Source organism: Peromyscus maniculatus, chromosome 3 (assembly GCF_049852395.1).
Source record: "Peromyscus maniculatus bairdii isolate BWxNUB_F1_BW_parent chromosome 3, HU_Pman_BW_mat_3.1, whole genome shotgun sequence".
In the NCBI taxonomy this organism is placed as follows: domain Eukaryota; kingdom Metazoa; phylum Chordata; class Mammalia; order Rodentia; family Cricetidae; genus Peromyscus; species Peromyscus maniculatus.
In genome coordinates this window covers 87,187,348-87,204,681 of record NC_134854.1, presented here as the reverse complement: position 1 = coordinate 87,204,681, position 17,334 = coordinate 87,187,348, and the positions used below count along the sequence as shown (strand labels likewise).

Sequence of the window (17,334 nt, the reverse complement as noted above, 5' to 3'; positions counted from 1 at the left end):
AAATGAAAACTGATATCTGAAAGTAGCAACTTGCAGTAAAATATTATTTTTCTTCTTTTCCTGGTATTTCTAAGTAGCAACAGTTTCAAATACTTTATTACAGATAATCCTTACCAATTTAAATGTCCAAGTTTTCAATAAAACATGCCTTATGAAAAGTAAATACCTTCGCAAATGTAATTCTGAATTTTGCCTTCAGAGGACCCAACACATTGCTCCATTTCATTCAGAGTTACAAAGTGTGGATCTGAGGAGGGAACTTGGCTCATGAAATTTAAAATGATTATCAGGGGTCAGGGTTTATAAAATATTCCTAATGCTTGTGACTGCATAGTAGCTATGGGTCTTTCAAAGTCAAGGCTTTAAAAATACTTGCAGAGAAATTAAATTTAAAGAAATCATCATTTTTACCAGATTTGACGCTTTTTAAATATTTTCTAAATTCAGTGTCTCATGTATCCCAGGCTGGCCTCAAAAGCATTCATTATATGGCCAAGGATGGCCTCGGACTTCTGATCCTCCTGCTTCTACCACCCAAGTTCAGAGAATACAGGTGTGTGCCAGTGTGCCACACAACCTGTTTCTGTGATTCAGGAGATTTTGAACTGAGTGCCTTGTGCACAAAGCAGTCTACCAACTGAGCTATACCGCAAGCTCTCCTTTAAGTTCACCTTTAACAACAGCCTTGATAAAGAAGGGTTTATCTATTTATTCAAAAATATTCATCCAAACCAAAATCATTTTTTGTAAAAGATAAAGACTTTATTCCACCCACTAATTAGTTATAAACTGAAACTTGAATCTGCAATTAGGTATTGCCTAATGCAGAGAGCAAAAGAACCATGTCATTCTATGGAACATATTCAGATGTTAGCATAAGATCATAATGCTGGTTCCAAGAAGAAGAAGAAAAAGAACATGTTGTGGTATTGTGTTCCCCAAAATATTGTGCACCCAAGTAAACTTGTCTGGGGTCAGAGACAGAACAGCCACTAGATACAAAGGCTAGAAAATGGTGGCACTCACACCTTTAATCCTAGCACTCCAGAGGTAGAAATCCCTCTGTATCTCTGTGAGTTCAAGGCCACATTGGAAATGGCCAGGCATGGTGACACATACCTTTAATCCCAGAAAGTGAGCCTTTAATCCCAGGGAGTGGTAGTAGAAATCAGAAAGGTATATGAGGCATGAGGACCAGAAACTAGAAGCATATTGACTGGTTAAGCTTTCAGGCTTTCTAGCAGCAGTTCAGCTGAAATTCATTCTGGATGAGGACACAGAGGCTTCCAGTCTGAGGAAACAAGATCCCTCATCCAACTGAACTCAATTATTCTCTCCCCATTGAACCCAGTTAGATGCCATGCTCACGCTTGGACATTCCATTACTTTACATGCTTTCTTCTTCTGGACTCCTTGGAGAACTGTGCATGCTCTGTCTCTCTCTGTCTCGTCTGTCTGTCTGTTTCTCTCTCTCTCTCTCTCTCTCTCTCTCTCTCTCTCTCTCTCTCTCTCTCTCTCTCACACACACACACACACACACACACACACACACACGCACGCACAATACATATTTTTGAAATTTTTTTAAACTAGGATACTTCCAATTAAAAGAAGGGGGAAACAGTAGAAGAAAACAAAGGGAAGAAAGCATGAGGAAAAAACTCAAAGCACAGTACTAGTTACAACTGAAGTCAATATAAGATAATATAGGAGTGATGAAAACAACACCTGTCCATCAAGTGTGCCACCATGGTTAGGTCACTGGTGCTCCTCTGGGTGGCTTTACATGCATGTATATACAGGCCAAACCCACTGGACTCAATAACTTAAAAAACAAAACAGTTACATGAAAATCAGGAGAACATAGAGGAGCTTCTGTGAACAGTTGAAGGAAAGGGATTAGGAATGGATTTGACCAAAACACATTGTGTACAAATATGAAATCCTCAAACAACAAAAATATATTTAAAGACAAAGTGACTACATCATCTTCATATATGCTGCAATACATGTGAAACCAGGACAGCATACTGTGATATGAGACAACCACAAAAAGGCAACTGCTAATAACTTTGTTCAGCCTCGTGAGACAATCTTACTGTGTATCCTCCAGAGGAGGCAAAAAGAGTGTAAGAGCCAGAGAGGATGGAGGACACCAAGAAAAAAAAGGCCCTCCAGATCAACATGATCTAAGCACATATGAACCCACAGACACTGCTGCAGCATTCACAGGGCCTGCACAGGTCTGCACCAGTTGAGGCCCTAGAACTGAAGGGAGAAGTAGAACATGCCCTCATCCATAACCCAGATGCAATCTCTAATTGAGAGCCGCTTGCAACTGAAAATTTACCTTTCTCTAAGAGAGTATCACTGTGAAAACAAAACTATTCTTTTTTTAAATATATATATATATATATATATATATATATATATATATATATTTTATTTTACAATACCATTCAGTTCTACATATCAGCCATGGGTTCCCCTATTCTCCCCCCTCCCACCCCATCCCCTTACCCCCAGCCTACCCTCCATTCCCACCTCCTTCAGGACAAGTCCTCCCCCGAGGACTGCAATCAACCTGGTAGACTCAGTCCAGGGAGGTCCAGTCCCTTCCTCCCAGACTGAGCCAAGTGTCTCTGCATAAGCTCCAGGTTTCAAACAGCCAACTCATGCAATGAGCACAGGACTTGGTCCCACTACCTAGTTGCCTCCCAAACTGATCAAGCCAATCAACTGTCTCACCTATTCAGAGGGCCTGATCCAGCTGGGGGCCCTTCAGCCTTTGGTTCATAGTTCATGTGTTTACATTCATTTGGCTGGTTTTTTTCAATAATTGAGTAAAACTGAAATTTATTATATGCCGCAGTCGTCCTAGGGACCTCCATGCTATATATATAGCCTCTATGGTTCTATGGGTTGTGGTCTGATTGTTCTTTATTTTATATCTAGAATCCACCTATGAGTGAGTACATACTATAACTGTCTTTCTGGGTTTGGGTTACCTCACTCAGGATGATTTTTTCTAGTTCCATCCATTTGCCTGCAAATTTCATGCTTTCATTGTTGTTCTCTGCTGAGTAGTACTCCATTGTGTATATGTACCACATTTTTTTCATCCATTCTTCCGTTGATGGGCATCTAGGTTGTTTCCAGGTTCTGGCTATTACAAATAGTGCTGCTATGAACATAGCTGAGCATGTATCTTTATGGTATGAATCAGCATTCCTTGGGTATATGCACAAGAGTGGGATGGCTGGGTCTTGAGGTAGTTGGATTCCTAATTTTTTGAGAAACCGCCATACTGATTTCCATAGTGGTTGTACAAGTTTACATTCCCACCAACAGTGGAGGAGTGTTCCCTTTGCTCCACATCCTCTCCAACATTGGTTGTCATTGGTGTTTTTGATCGTAGCCATTCTAACAGGTGTAAGGTGGTATCTCAGAGTCGTTTTGATTTGCATTTCTCTGATGATTAAGGATGTTGAGCATTTCTTTAAATGTCTTTCAGCCATTTGTAGTTCTTGTTTTGTGAATTCTCTGATTAGCTCTTTAGCCCATTTTTTAATTGGACTGTTCAGTACCTTGATGTCTAGTTTCTTGAGTTCTTTATATATTGTGGAGATCAATCCTCTGTCAGATGTGGGGTTGGTGAAGATCTTTTCCCAATCTGTTGGCTGCCTTTTTGTCTTACTGACTGTGTCTTTTGCCCTGCAAAAGAGTCTCAGTTTTGAGAGGTTCCATTTATTAATTGTTGTGCTCAAGGTCTGTGTTGTTGGTGTTTTATTTAGGAAATGGTCTCCGGTGCCAGTGCGTTCAAGAGTGCTTCCTATTTTTTTAGGACCATTTGAGTCATAACATCTGTTAGGTCCTTTATTTCTTTGTTAAGTTTCAGTCTGGTAGATCTGTCTTTTGGTGAGAGTGGTGTGTTAAAATCTCCCACTACTAATGTGTGGGGTTTGATGTGTGTTTTAAACTTTAGTAGTGTTTCTTTTAAGAATGTGGGTGCTTTTGTATTTGGAGCATAAATGTTTAGAATCGAGACTTCATCTTGGTGGATTTTTCCCGTGATAAATATGTAATGTCCATCCTGGTCTCTTTTGATTGATTTTAGTTTGAAGTTTATTTTATTAGATATTGGGATAGCTACACCAGCTTGTTTCTTAGGTCCATTTGCTTGGAAAGCCTTTTCCCAGCCCTTTACTCAGAGGTAGTGTCTCTCTTTGGAGTTAAGGTGTGTTTCTTGTATGCAGCAAATGGATGGGTCCTGTTTTCTTATCCATTCTGTTAGCCTGTGTCTTTTTATAGGTGAGTTGAGACCATTGATATTGATGGATATTAATGACCAGTGATTGTTAATTCATGTTATTTTTTGTGGTTGTGTTGTGTTGTCCTTCTGTGGTGTATGTTAGTGTGGGATTATCTATTGCATGATTTTTCATGGATGTGTTTAGCTTCTTTGGGTTGAATTTTCCCTTCTAGTGCTTTCTGTAGGGCTGGGTTTGTGGACAGGTATTGATTAAATCTGGTTTTATCCTGGAATATTTTGTTTACTCCGCCTATGGTGATTGAGAGTTTTGCTGGGTATAATAGTCTGGGTTGGCATCCATGGTCTCTTAGTGTCTGCATGAGGTTTGTCCATGATCTTCTAGCTTTCATAGTCTCTATTGAGTAGTCTGGTGTTATTCTGATGGGTTTGCCTTTTTATGTTACTTGGTCTTTTTCCTTTGCGGCTCTTAATATTTTTTCTTTGTTCTGTGTGTTTAGTGTTTTGATTATTATGTGGCGAGGGGACTTTTTTTTGGATCCAGCCTATTCGGTGTTCTGTAAGCTTCTTGTATCTTCATAGGTATTTCTTTCTTTAGGTTAGGAAAGTTTTCGTCTATGATTTTGTTGAATATATTTTCTGTGCCTTTGAGTTGGTATTCTTCTCCTTCTTCTATCCCTATTATTCTTAGGTTTGGTCTTTTCATGGTGTCCCAAATTTCTTGGACGTTTTGTGTTACGACTTTTTTGTCTTTAGTGTTTTCTTTGACTGACGAATCTATTTTCTCTATCGTGTCTTCAGTGTCAGAGATTCTCTGTTCCATCTCTTGCAATTGGTTGGTTATGCTTGTTTCTGTAGTTCCTGTTCGTTTAGTCAGGATTTCTATTTCCAGCATTCCCTCAGCATGTGTTTTCTTTATTGTCTCAAATTCATTTTTCAGATCTTGGAATGTTTCTTTCATCTGTTTAATTGCTTTTTCTTGGCTTGATTTGATTTCTTCCCATTTTTTGTTTGTTTTTTCTTCCATTTCTTTAAGGGAGTTTTTTATTTCCTCTTTAATGGAGTTTTTCATTTCCTCTTTAAGGGAAGTTTTTATTTCCTCTTTAATGGAGTTTTTCATTTCCTCTTTAAGGAAAGTTTTTATTTCCTCTTTAAGGTAGTTTTTCATTTCCTCTTTAAGAAAAGTTTTTATTTCCTCTTTGAGGGAATGTTTTATTTCTTCTTTAAGGGCCTCTATCATCTTCTTAAAGTCATTTTTAGGGTTGATTTCTTCTGTTTCTTCTGTCATGGTATGTTTAGGTCTTGCAGGTGTAGAATCACTAGGTTCTGATGTTGCCATATAGGTCTTTATGTTGTTGCCTGTATTTTTGCACTGGCGTCTACTCATCTCTTCCTCTGTGTGGTGCAGGTGGTGTCTGTGTCTGAGAGTGCCTCTCTTGTTCTAATTTTTAGTCTTGGTTTAGTAGGGGTTCTTGGTTAAATTGGTGCTATTGGGCTGTTTCTTCAGGGGCAGCTGATTTCAGTCGATGAATTATATACTTATGATTCTGGTGATCTGTTTTGGTGGCTGGGTAGCGCCTTCTTCTGTTTTCCCAGGTCACATTTTGTTCATTTGTCAACTCCTCAGCTGATCTTGTTTATTCAGACTTCAAACTGTAGGCATCTGAATCCTCTCCCAGATGGGTTTCAGCTGAGCAGGGTAGTCTTACCAACACCTCCAAGTTATTGGGTTTCACAGGATCAGCAGCTGGGCCCTGTGTTGTCCTCAGATGGAGTGTTCAGATTGGTTCTGGTTCCGACCCTCGGAATAGCTTCTTCCCCAGGTGTTGGGGTTAGGGGTGTCCCTGTTCCAAGCTACGTCTGCTTGTCTCCGTCCCTGGGCCTGTCTACCTCTGCAGTCCACCGCCGGGCCTGTATGTCCCTGTTGGCCGCCGCTGCCAGGCCCGTCTACCTCCGTGGGCCGCCACCGCAGGTCTACCTGCGTCTGCTTGTCTTCGCTGCCAGGCCTGTCTACCTCTGTGGACCGCCGCCGGGCCTGAATGTCTCTGCCAGCTACCGCCGGGCCTGAATGTCCCTGTCGGCTGCTGCCACCGGGCCCGTCTACCTCAACGGCCGCCACTGGGCCCGTCTACCTCTGTGGGCCGCTGCCGCAGGTCTACCTCAGACAATGATTCTTTACATCCTTAACCTTTTCCCCTTTTTTCTTTTTTCTTTAAAATGCCAGCCGGCCTTCCAAGAGTGTCCGTCAGCTTGTTCCTTCTTTCTCAGATCTCGGTAGAAACCTCCATTTGTAGCGGTAATGCCCGCATTACCAATACCCGTTCACTATGTCCGGGCGAAGGGCTGCGGATTAAAAATAGAGACAAGAGACAGCGAGTCATTCGCCACAACTACAAAACCATTCTTAAATGTAGGCCACATATCCAGCTGTAGATGGCCAATAGAAAATGAACTCAATGGCATCTTTGGAGGTTTCTTGTTTCATAATGTCATGTCAGAGCTCTTCATTTTATTAAAATATTTTTATCCTATTATTTTTAAATAATAAATGTATTTAAATAGTATACTTTTAAATTACACACACACACACATATTTCTTCTCTTTTTACTCTACAGGTCCTTTGTAATACATTATGGCTTCCAGTTTAGTGTTCTCATGGTATCCCTGGGTATGTGAATGAGTGGGTCTCTGTTTCTTGTGTCTTCTCTTGAGTTCTTTCCTTTGGTTTGTTTGTTGTGTACAGTTCTCATGTGTTAGTTTCTGCTTTATCTTATTTTATTATCCCATAGAAGCCTGTTCATCTCCTAATGAGAGACAGAATGGGGGTGGGCCTGGATAGGAGGGGAGTTAGAGAGGACCTGGAAGGAGTAGAGGGAAGGAGAGGAAAGGGAAACTATAGACAGGATATATTATATGAGGGAAAAAATCCATTTTCAACAGAAGTAAAAAAAAAAAAAAGCCCCACACATTAAAAAAAAAAAAAGAAATACAGTAGACTGAAAAAAAATTGTATGCTAACATAGCATGAATTCTTAATGCATATGTCATAACTATTGATGTATACTTGTACAATGTAAAACTTCTTTTTAATGTTTCTCTCAGAGATTTACAAGAATAAATTGATATAATCTTTGAAACCCACATGTATCTGTTGGGAATGATGGAAGTTATTTCTTGAGATAAGCTGGGACAGACTGACATAATGGAATTTTCCCAAGGACCTGCCCTGAGAAAACCCCTCCCCGGGTTCTGGGGAAGATGCTGCATCCGACAGGGGGTTATCTGAGGAAAAAGAATCCATGTATGCCATGTTCTTTTGTCTGTTTACTTTATTTCTCTAAGACAAAGTTATCTCTATCTATACAGCTTAAGCTCCATCCTCACATTCAGCTTCTCTCTGTACCTCCTGCCATGTCATAGTCCTAACTAAGCTCCTGTGCTTTCAACCTCATCTTCATCCTCTGTTCCTTCATCCTCCATCTTTTCTTCCTTGCTCCTTACCCCTGCTCTAAGAAACTCTGCCTTCTCTTCCCTCTGGTCATGCAGCTCTGTCTACCATCTACAGAAACTGCCTTGTGTAGCTGATATATTTCTTTGTCCACCCAGCTCCTGTAGCTGCTCAGACCCAAGTAAACACACAGAGACTTATAATCCTTATAAACTGTATGGCCATGGCAGGCTTCTTGCTATCTAGTTCTTATATTTTAAATTAACCTATTTCTATTAATCTATAAGTTGTCATATGGCTTGTGGCTTACTGGTACTTTACATCTTCCTTCTCATAGCAGCAGCTAGCAGTGTCTCCTGACTCAGCCTTTCACTTCCCAGCATTCTCCTCTGGCTTATCCCACCTATACTATACTTCCTGCATGGCTACTGGCCAATCAGCGTTTTATTTATCAATCAATCAGAGCAACACATTCACAGCATACAGAAAGACATCCCCAGGAGCCTTGTTCTCTATCTCCCAGCCATGCAACTCTGCTCTGGCCAGGAATCCTGCCCCACCTTTCACTCCACCTGGATATGCAAATAACCTCCTTTGTTCTGAGTCAATTGCTCTGGAATGCCATTTTCCCTGTCTGAGGAAGGATGGTCTGAGCTTCATTTGCACAAGAAACAAAGCTATGCATCTACAGCCTGCCTGTCTCTTAGGCCCTGTATGGGTGTTACCTAGTGGATCAACCATAGGTCTGAGAAGCTTACACTGTTTGCCATATGGCCTAGTAGTATATGGGCACATAAGAATTTCACAGCAGAAGACAGCTGATGTATATATTAATAAGCTAAATAACACCAAATATTCCTTGATAAATTGCTTCCTCTTGAAGGACTCCTTGATTGGTCAAGGTTTAGCTTATTATATACAGCTGAATCTATATAATATATTCTTGTGGCCCGCTACACTGATAATTTTCCAACAAGTGTAATACATGGGGGCTTTGCTGGGAGGGCTCTCTCTCTTGTACGTAACTAAAAATAAACACACACAATTCACTCAGACTAGCCTAAGGAATCAAAAGCAAGCATCAGATTATAGATGTTTCCAGATGCTGCCACAATCAAATTGGAATCACTTATTAGCAAGTACCATCTTCTAGGGAAAGTAGTAATGAATCCTGACAGATGGACATCTGAGCACAAAATTAGGACAATGTCCTTTATCAAGCAAAGCCCAAAACCATGACCTACATATTGCAGCCTTCCTACTCAATGCTATGATACCAGCATCATGGCCACAATAGTCTTCTCAGTCCCTTCCTGCTCCGTGCTGTGACACCAGCATCATGGCCACAAGTCTTCCCAGTTTAGGGACTATAGACCTCAGGGTCTGTAGGCATCTAAGGACCACAGGATGCAGTGATGCTGCAGAGCCCTCACACTCTCCCAACCTGATCTGACTGTACCTCCACTTCAGGAGCCCCTGGGGTTATCCCCAACAGAAATGTCTTCCTCCTACTACTATACAGACCAATTTTGCTTCTCATTATAATCTCAAATTAAGGCAAAACACAGGGAAAACCCCCACAGACAAACTGCTTCATTGAGTCTTCTATAATAAACCCAGAAAAGAGATTGCTGGGAAAATTCCTATTTCTTGGGGTCTATTATTTGAATAGTCTGATAGACTGAGGGACACTCTTTGGAGACATTTGCAACTATTACACTGCAACCCGTTTATAGGTTTATAAATAGGAATTATCTTTGCATCAAAGAAGTTAAGATACCATTTTGTAGATGTAACCAATCGTCTTTTTAAAATAAGAAACACAGAGCCAATGTAAAAGAGAAAGCCGAGAGGTCAGAGCTCAGAGATAAAATCTTACCTCCTGCAGTGCTCCTAGCTTCCCCGAGAGAGCTACTTCCTGTTTGTCCGTGTTTAAATATTCTTTCTGTTCTGCCTTCTCATTGGTTGTAAACCCAACCACATGACTGCCTCATCACTGCCTGTAAGTACCGCCCTCCAGGTCTTAAAGGCATATGTCTCCAATACTGGCTGTATCCCTGAACACACAGAAATCTACCTAGCTCTTCTAACCACCACGCTCTTGCTATGGCTCTAATAGCTCTGACCCCAGGGCAACTTTATTTATTAACATAAAATTAAAATCACATTTCAGTACAAATAAAATATCACCACACCATTTTTTTTGTTTTTGTTTTTTAAAAATATATTATCAGTCTTTTAATGATTTGCAGGTATGTGCAATCTTGTCTTCAGGATATTCTTAAGGCTGTGGAGAGTCAGAAGGGATAGACAACTTACTGAGATATTTCAGTTGGTGTGGCAAAGCCTCTACACCATCTTGACAGGGAAGCACTTGAGTAAAATACAATTGTCAGTCTTTGTCTCAGAATATGCTTCTTGTCCTCTGTACTAAGTCGAGAAAAGATGACAACTTAGTTCTAATTCCTTGGTAATTACAGAGAGAGAGATCATACAAGTCTCTGCCTTTTAAAACAGTTTTTTTTTATTGAAACTATAATTCATTTTACCAAAAGGCATGTGACTAGGACAGTTAATAAGATATTTTCTGTCTTTCCAGGTAATGTGAATCATAAGCTCACTAACAAATATTTTTTGTCTGCTTGGGGCAACAGAATCTTCTGTTCCAGAGTCTGTTTTCATTTGGTCAGTATCCTTGCCAGACAGCCTAGTCTCCTGAAACAGAGAAATTAAACCCTTACCTGCAGTTAGTCAGCTGGAACTGCTGTAGATTTGCAGTTTACTAATCTTTTAGCTAGCTAAGGAAAGCTTCTGTAGAAACCATACCCGACACTGAACCTTTTTCAAGGCCAAGAGAAAGGCCAATCCAGCTGTTTTCTCAGGCCATGGTCACTCACATTTGCTTCCAGACTTAACTGTCTCTTCCCACACTGAGATGTTTTATATTTGATTAATATTTGCAACACTAATATTTCAAATACTATATTTACAGACCCAGGTTACCATGAGTTCCACACTCCAACATGGTAACAGTTTAATGAAGTTCTTGTAAAATACCTTGGTGGAAACTCAGGTAGGTGAGATTCAGAAACATGAGGGAAATCTCTGCTACAGCCTCACATGGTATCTAACCACATTCTTAACCTTTTGTTTGGTGGCAGCTAGTGCTCTGTTTGTACATCCTAAAGGACTTACCTAACAGTCATACAGATGTTAGGTCACACACACACAAGAAGGCAATAAATTGCTATTGAGGGGCTATACAGTAATTTGGCTCTGGACCTGCAACATTCCAACCTCATAACAGCTGATATTTGAATCAGTTAAGCAGCCTTGCATCAAATTCACACTTTGTAATAAGTCGTGATTTATTAAGGAAAAGAAGAAAGCCACAGTATTAGGGGGAAATCGACACGTTTACTTGCCAGGCAGTTACCTAAGGCTCCTTCATCAGCTTCTTCACTTGCTTGGGTTTTCAAAGGTAGGAAATATCAAGCAACCTCACTCTTCAAAGACAGACAGACAGCAGCACATTAAAGGAGCATGGGAGATCCACAACCCCATTATGGGGAAACTATTTCCCTCTGGCCAAGAGAGTAGAATCTTGGCCAAAAAGTGTTGTTGTTTTTTTTTTCATTTTACATATCAATTACAGTTCTCCACCCACCCACTCACCCCCCCCACCCCCCACCCCCGACACACACACACACACACACACATCCACTCCTCAAAGATGATAAGGCCTCCCATGGTGAGTCAACAAAGTCTGGCATATCAAGTTGAGGGAGGACCAAGTCCCTCCCCACTACATCAAGGCTGAGCATGATATCCCTCCATAGGGAATGGGATCTAAATAGCCAGTTCATGCACTAGGGATAAATCCTGGTCCTACTGCCAGGGACACCACAAACTGTCCAAGCCACACAATCTGATTATAGGGGAAGGCCAGTTCAGGCACCTCTCCACTATTGCTTGGAGTCTTAGCTGGGGTCATCCTTGTGGATTACTGGCAATTTCCCTAGCACCAGGTTTCTTCTTAACCCCATAATAGCTCCCTCTATCAAGACATCTCTTTCCTTGTTCTTCCTCTCTGTCCCTCTCCCAACTCAACCATCCTGTTCCTTCATGTTCTTATCCCCTATCCTTCCCTTCCCTCCCCCCTCCACCCTTCACCCTCCCAGTTTACTCAGGAGATCTTATCTATTTCCCCTCTTTAGGGCTATCTATGCATGTCCCTCTTAGGGTCCTTCTAGTTACCTAGCTTTTCTGGGGTTATGGATTGTAGCCTGGTTATCCTTTGCTTTATGTTTAATATCAACTTATGAGTGAGTACATACTATGTTTGTCTTTCTGGGTTTGGGTTACCTCATTCAGTTCTATCCATCTGCTTGCAAATTTCATGATGTCAGTGTTTTTTACTGTTGTGCCCAGATTGTGACTCTCAGAGAGACCACCGAGGATGAGCGTACCAGAATGCAAAAGCAAGGTTTATTTCCGTTACAAGTCTCGACAAGGAACTCATATCAAGCACTCACTGGCCGCAGCACAGAGAGGCAGGGAGGAGTTACTCTTTCTTGGGAAAGTTAGTTTTTATAGGCAAAAAACACAAAATTTCTTAGAGGGGAGGGGTTAGTACGGGTCCATCCTTTATTGGTCCAATTTTTTCCAGGCCTGGACTTTGTCTTATTTCAGCTTATCTGTTTGCCCTGTCAGGAGTTTTATAACCCATCTCCAGGGTCTGGTCATGTTATCCCCAGAGAGGGACATCTCATGGTTAATTGGTCACCACCAGACATCTTGACTTTGTTCTTTTGAAAACACCTGACTTCACCCTCTCCAGGAAAGGGGAACTGACTCAGTTTTGTTTACTTCAAGATATCTCTTCCCTCAGTTCTTTTGGGTTTTGGGGGGAACTGTGTCTGGGACTTTGGTGGGGGTCTTTCATTTACCTCTTAGTAATACTCCATTGTGTTAATGTATCACATTTTCTTTATCCATTCTTCGGTTGAGGGGCATCTAGGTTCTTTTCAGGTTCTGGCTACTACAAATAATGTTGCTCTGAATGTAGTTGAGCAAATGCCCTTGTGGTATGATTGAGCATCCTTTGAGTATATGCCTGAGTGGTATCACTGGGTCTTAAGGTAGATTGAGTCCCAATTTTCTGAAATACCGCCATACTGATTTCCAAAGTGGCTATGCAAGTTTGCATTCCCACCAGCAGTGGAGGAGTGTTTCCCTTGCTCAACATCCTCTTCAACATAAGCTGTCCTCAGTATTTTTAATCTTAGCTATTCTGACAGGTGTAAGATGGTATCTCAGAGTTGTTTTGGTTTGCATTTCCCTGATGACTAAAGATGTTGAGCAATTCCTTAAATATCTTTTGGCCATTTGAGAGTCTCCTGTTGATAATTCTCTGTTTAGATCTGTAGCCCATTTTTAATTGAGTTATTTTGTATTTTGATGTCTAGTTCCTTGAGTTATATTTTGGAGATCAGCCCTCTGTCAATGTGGGGTTGGTGAAGATCTTTTCCCATTCTGTAGGCTGCCATTTTGCCTTATTTACCATGTTGTTTGCCTTACAGAAGCTTCTCAGTTTCAGGAGGTCCCATTTACTAATCGTTGCTCTTGGTGTCTGTGCTGCTGGTGTTATATTTAGGAAGTGGTCTCCTGTGCCAGTGCATTCAAGGCTACTTCCCACTTTCTCTTCTACCAGGTTCAGTGTAACTGGATTTATGTGGAGTTCTTTGATCCACTTGGACTTGCGTTTTGTGAGTGTTGACAGATATGGATCTATTTGCATTCTTCTACATGTTGGCATCCACTTAGCAGGCATCCATCTTAAGCCATGCTAAGTAGATAGGAGAATAATTAGCCTTTAAATAAGATAAGATACTTTTATTTACCCGAGGTCCAACCACTGCCCCCAGTGCAGCCACTGCAGAAATTCTGATGCTACAAGCCTGCCTTTCTGAATGACTCAAAAGGTGCAATCTCTTACCCGCCCCGCTGATTTTCTTTTTCTTTTTTTTTTTTCTTGTTTCTTTCATGTAGATGCTGGCCAAAGCCAATCTATGCCTTTTCTGGTACTCCAGGCTTTCTTATTCTTTCTTTGAAGCTCTGCTTCCTGAAGCTCTCCCCCCCTGCTCTGTGGGTGTTTGTCTACCATGTGGCTGACTTCTATGCCACCTCAGCTCAGATAACATGGTTTTCTCTATTTCTCTTGTAAATCTTCCTCCTCCAGGCAGCCGCCAAAATTTACATCTTATTGCCCCAGAATAAAATTATTCTTCAGTTTCTGTTTTTTTTTTTTTTTTCAATTCTTAAATGCTTTTCTAAATGAGACTGAGAATCCCAGGGGGATGGGGGGGAATCCTATTTCCTTACTATCATGTGATGACTGCAGTCAGACTCCCCAAAATTTCCTTTAATTGTTGGCACTGAAGCCCTGTCCTTCCTACAGAAGGTGAGACACCCTCTCTAAAATGATTCCTTCTGGTGGAGAGGGCAAGGGTCTGTTTTTCTAGAACCTTACTGAAGGTAGCTCTACCAAGACTCTGGCTCCTGCAGCAGGTGTTATCTTTCAGATTCCTCTTCCTATTTGTTTAGCAATGTATTGTTCCTAAGAAGTGCAGCTCTCAATGGGACTTAACTTATCCCTGTGCCTATAGTCATTACTCCTGGTTGTTTGGGGCTGTCTCTGTTTTGTCTCTGTAGTAAACACCAAAAGCCTATTGGGAAAGTTAAATTAAGTGTCTGGAGTCTCTTGGATTGCTCTTGAAGATTTCTCCTATCCGGAGCAGATTGACTGATGCAGTAAGAATCAGACACTCCACAGAGCCACGGTGCCCGCACATGGTGCAAGCTGCTCTTAGCTCAGTCCGGTGCTTCCACCTTCCTCCTTGCCAACTTGTTTTCCTCATATGCTAATTCCCCAGCATTTGTGTAAGTCCTGCTAGTCCTCTCTCTGCTCTGCTTCCTGCCTCACTTCCCCCATTATCTGCGCTTGAAAGGGCTCCCTCTGTGTCTGGTGCACCTCTTTCCTGACCACAGTCATAAATCAGGACTTTTACTTCCCAGAATCTTTGTCTGAGTCTGTAAGGTGCCAGTTCTGACCTTTATCCCTGTGAGGAACGTGGGTATGGAGCCAAGAGGCATTGTTCAGTGCCTGAAAAGAAGCCCCAGTCACCACCAGTTCCCCCCAAGCTCAACTGATGGACTCTTAGCAATTTACAGATGGCCAAATGGAATGTCAGTGCCCGACCCATGCAGAGGACAAGTGGGACAAGCTACCATCTCAGAACCTAGGTGTAATGGTCAACTGTTAAATTCAAGCTAGGAGCGGTGGTGCACACCTGCGATACCAATTCTCAGGAGAAAGGCAGGATGATTGGGAGTTCAAAGTTCTGCTTTTTACAGCATTTGAGGCTAGTCTGGAGTACAATGAGACCACCACTTACCTCAAAACAACAAAAACCAACTGAACTGAATCAAGATTTAAACTCAAATTGTAGTGCTATTTAATGTTAATTGGTTCAAAACAATGCTTTTGAAAAAGTAGAGTTACTGTAGTAGGTACCCTATACATATAGCCCAGTTAAAAACAATAACAAATCTTTGCACCAATCCTGTCAGATACACAGCTAGCCAGGAGTGTTCTCCCATTCTAAAATCTGTCCTGATGTAACTGCCTCCTTTGTCATCCAGCTTTTTAATCCTATGAGGTTTCATCTGCCAATTGTCAGGGTTATTTCCCAGCTACTGGAGGCCTGTCCAGAAAGCCCATGTCTGTGCCTAGACCTTAAAGTCTTTCTTTCCTTTATCTTCTAACAGTTTCAGAGTTTCAGGTCCTGTATTATAATATTGAATCCAGGGCTAAGAGAGATGGCTCAGTGGATAAAAGTCCTGCTTGTAAGCTGATCACCTAAGTTCAATCTTCAGAAAGCACATGATAGAAAGAGAGAACTGACACCTGCGGGCTCTCCTGGGACCTACACACACACACACACACACACACACACACACACACACACACACACACACACTCATACAAAGAAGAATAAATAACTAAAATATTTTTTAAATGTTTGATCCACTGGAAGTTGTATGGGGAAGAGACCGGAGCCTAGCTTCATTCTACATGTGTAGATCCAGTTTCCCAGTACTCTTTACTAAAGAGGGCATCTTGTCTCTCTAATGTATATTTTGACAACTTTGTCAAAAGTCAGGGGGCTGGATCTGTCTGGATCATAGCTAGGTGCTCTGTTATTTTTTTGTACTGGTAGCATATATCTTGGTCGCTATGGATGTATATCATAGCTTAATATGATGTGATGCCTCCAGCATTCTTCTCTTGACTCAAGATTGCTTTGGTTACCCAGAGTCTTTTGTGCCTGAGACCCTCAAAAGCTGGGGTCAGATTCACATGCTTAATAGATAAAGAGCAAGTGGACAACAGCCAAGTAGTTATGTATTTAATGTGGCCACTTTGGGAAGATGGCCACATGAAAAGCCTCCCATATCCATCTTTAGAGATTTAGATTTAAATAGAGAGCAAAAGGTATGTAGAACTGAGTAGTACTGGTCAAGGGCAGTACTGGTCAAGGTGTGGTCCTACCCATCAGGATTGTCTCTGCAGCGTGATCTGAAAAGCTGTCAGACCTGTGGGGAATCTTTTTGTTTTTTTCAAGACAGGGCTTCTCTGTGTAGTTTTAGTTCCTGTCCTGTATCTCACTCTGTAGAACAGGCTGGCCTTGAACTCACAGAGATCCGCCTGGCTCTGCCTCCTGAGTACTGGGATTAAAGGCCTGTACCACCTGTGGGGAATCTCTCCTGAAACAATTCCTCCTCTGGCTGGCAATCAGAAAAGCTTAAGGCTTTCTGTTTCTCATCGTGAGATTCCTGGGGAAACGCCAGTGGACCACGGTTTGAGTAGTCAGAGGGCACAGGTGGCTCTCAGAACATCTTCATTCCTGCCAGAGTGGTTCCACCTTCACAGTCTGGTTTTCTTTTCAGTCTTGAGGCGACAGGTGGTGGTGGCACATGCCTTTAATCCCAGCACTTGGGAGGCAGAGCCAGGCAGATCTCTGTGAGTTCGAGGCCAGCCTGGGCTACAGAGTGAGTTCCAGGGCAGGCACAAAGCTACACAGAGAAACCCTGTCTCGAAAAAAAAAAAAAAAAAAAAAAAAAAAAAAAAAAAAAAAAAAGAACTCAATCTTGAGGTGAAAGATACCTGTGTTTGAAACTGATATTATAATAGGAATAGAAAAAGAATACAAGTAGGAGCCAATGCCGGAAGACACTGTCAGTACTAAGTAATCGTATTTAAGAAGCTTTTCTCCATAACCTGCTGTGGATATCATTCTGTATAAATAAAACACTGATTGGCCAGTGGCTAGACAGGAAGTATAGGTGGGACAAGGAGAGAGGAGAATTCTGGCAAGTGGAAGGCGCCACCAAGACAAGCAGCATATGAAGATGCTGGTAAGCCACGAGCCACGTGGCAAGGTGTAGATTTATAGAAATGGGTTAATTTAAGATATAAAAACAATTAGCAAGAAGCTGCCACGGCCATACAGCAGTTTAAATAATATAAGCATCTGTATGTCTATTTTATAA

At 41.5% G+C, this 17,334-nt stretch overlaps 1 protein-coding gene across 1 annotated transcript in view; it reads right to left on the bottom strand.

The window, feature by feature from the left end:
- Positions 1-17,334, bottom strand: part of Prdm5 (PR/SET domain 5) — a 222,759-nt gene that overhangs the window by 191,326 nt on the left and 14,099 nt on the right. The window lies entirely within an intron of this gene.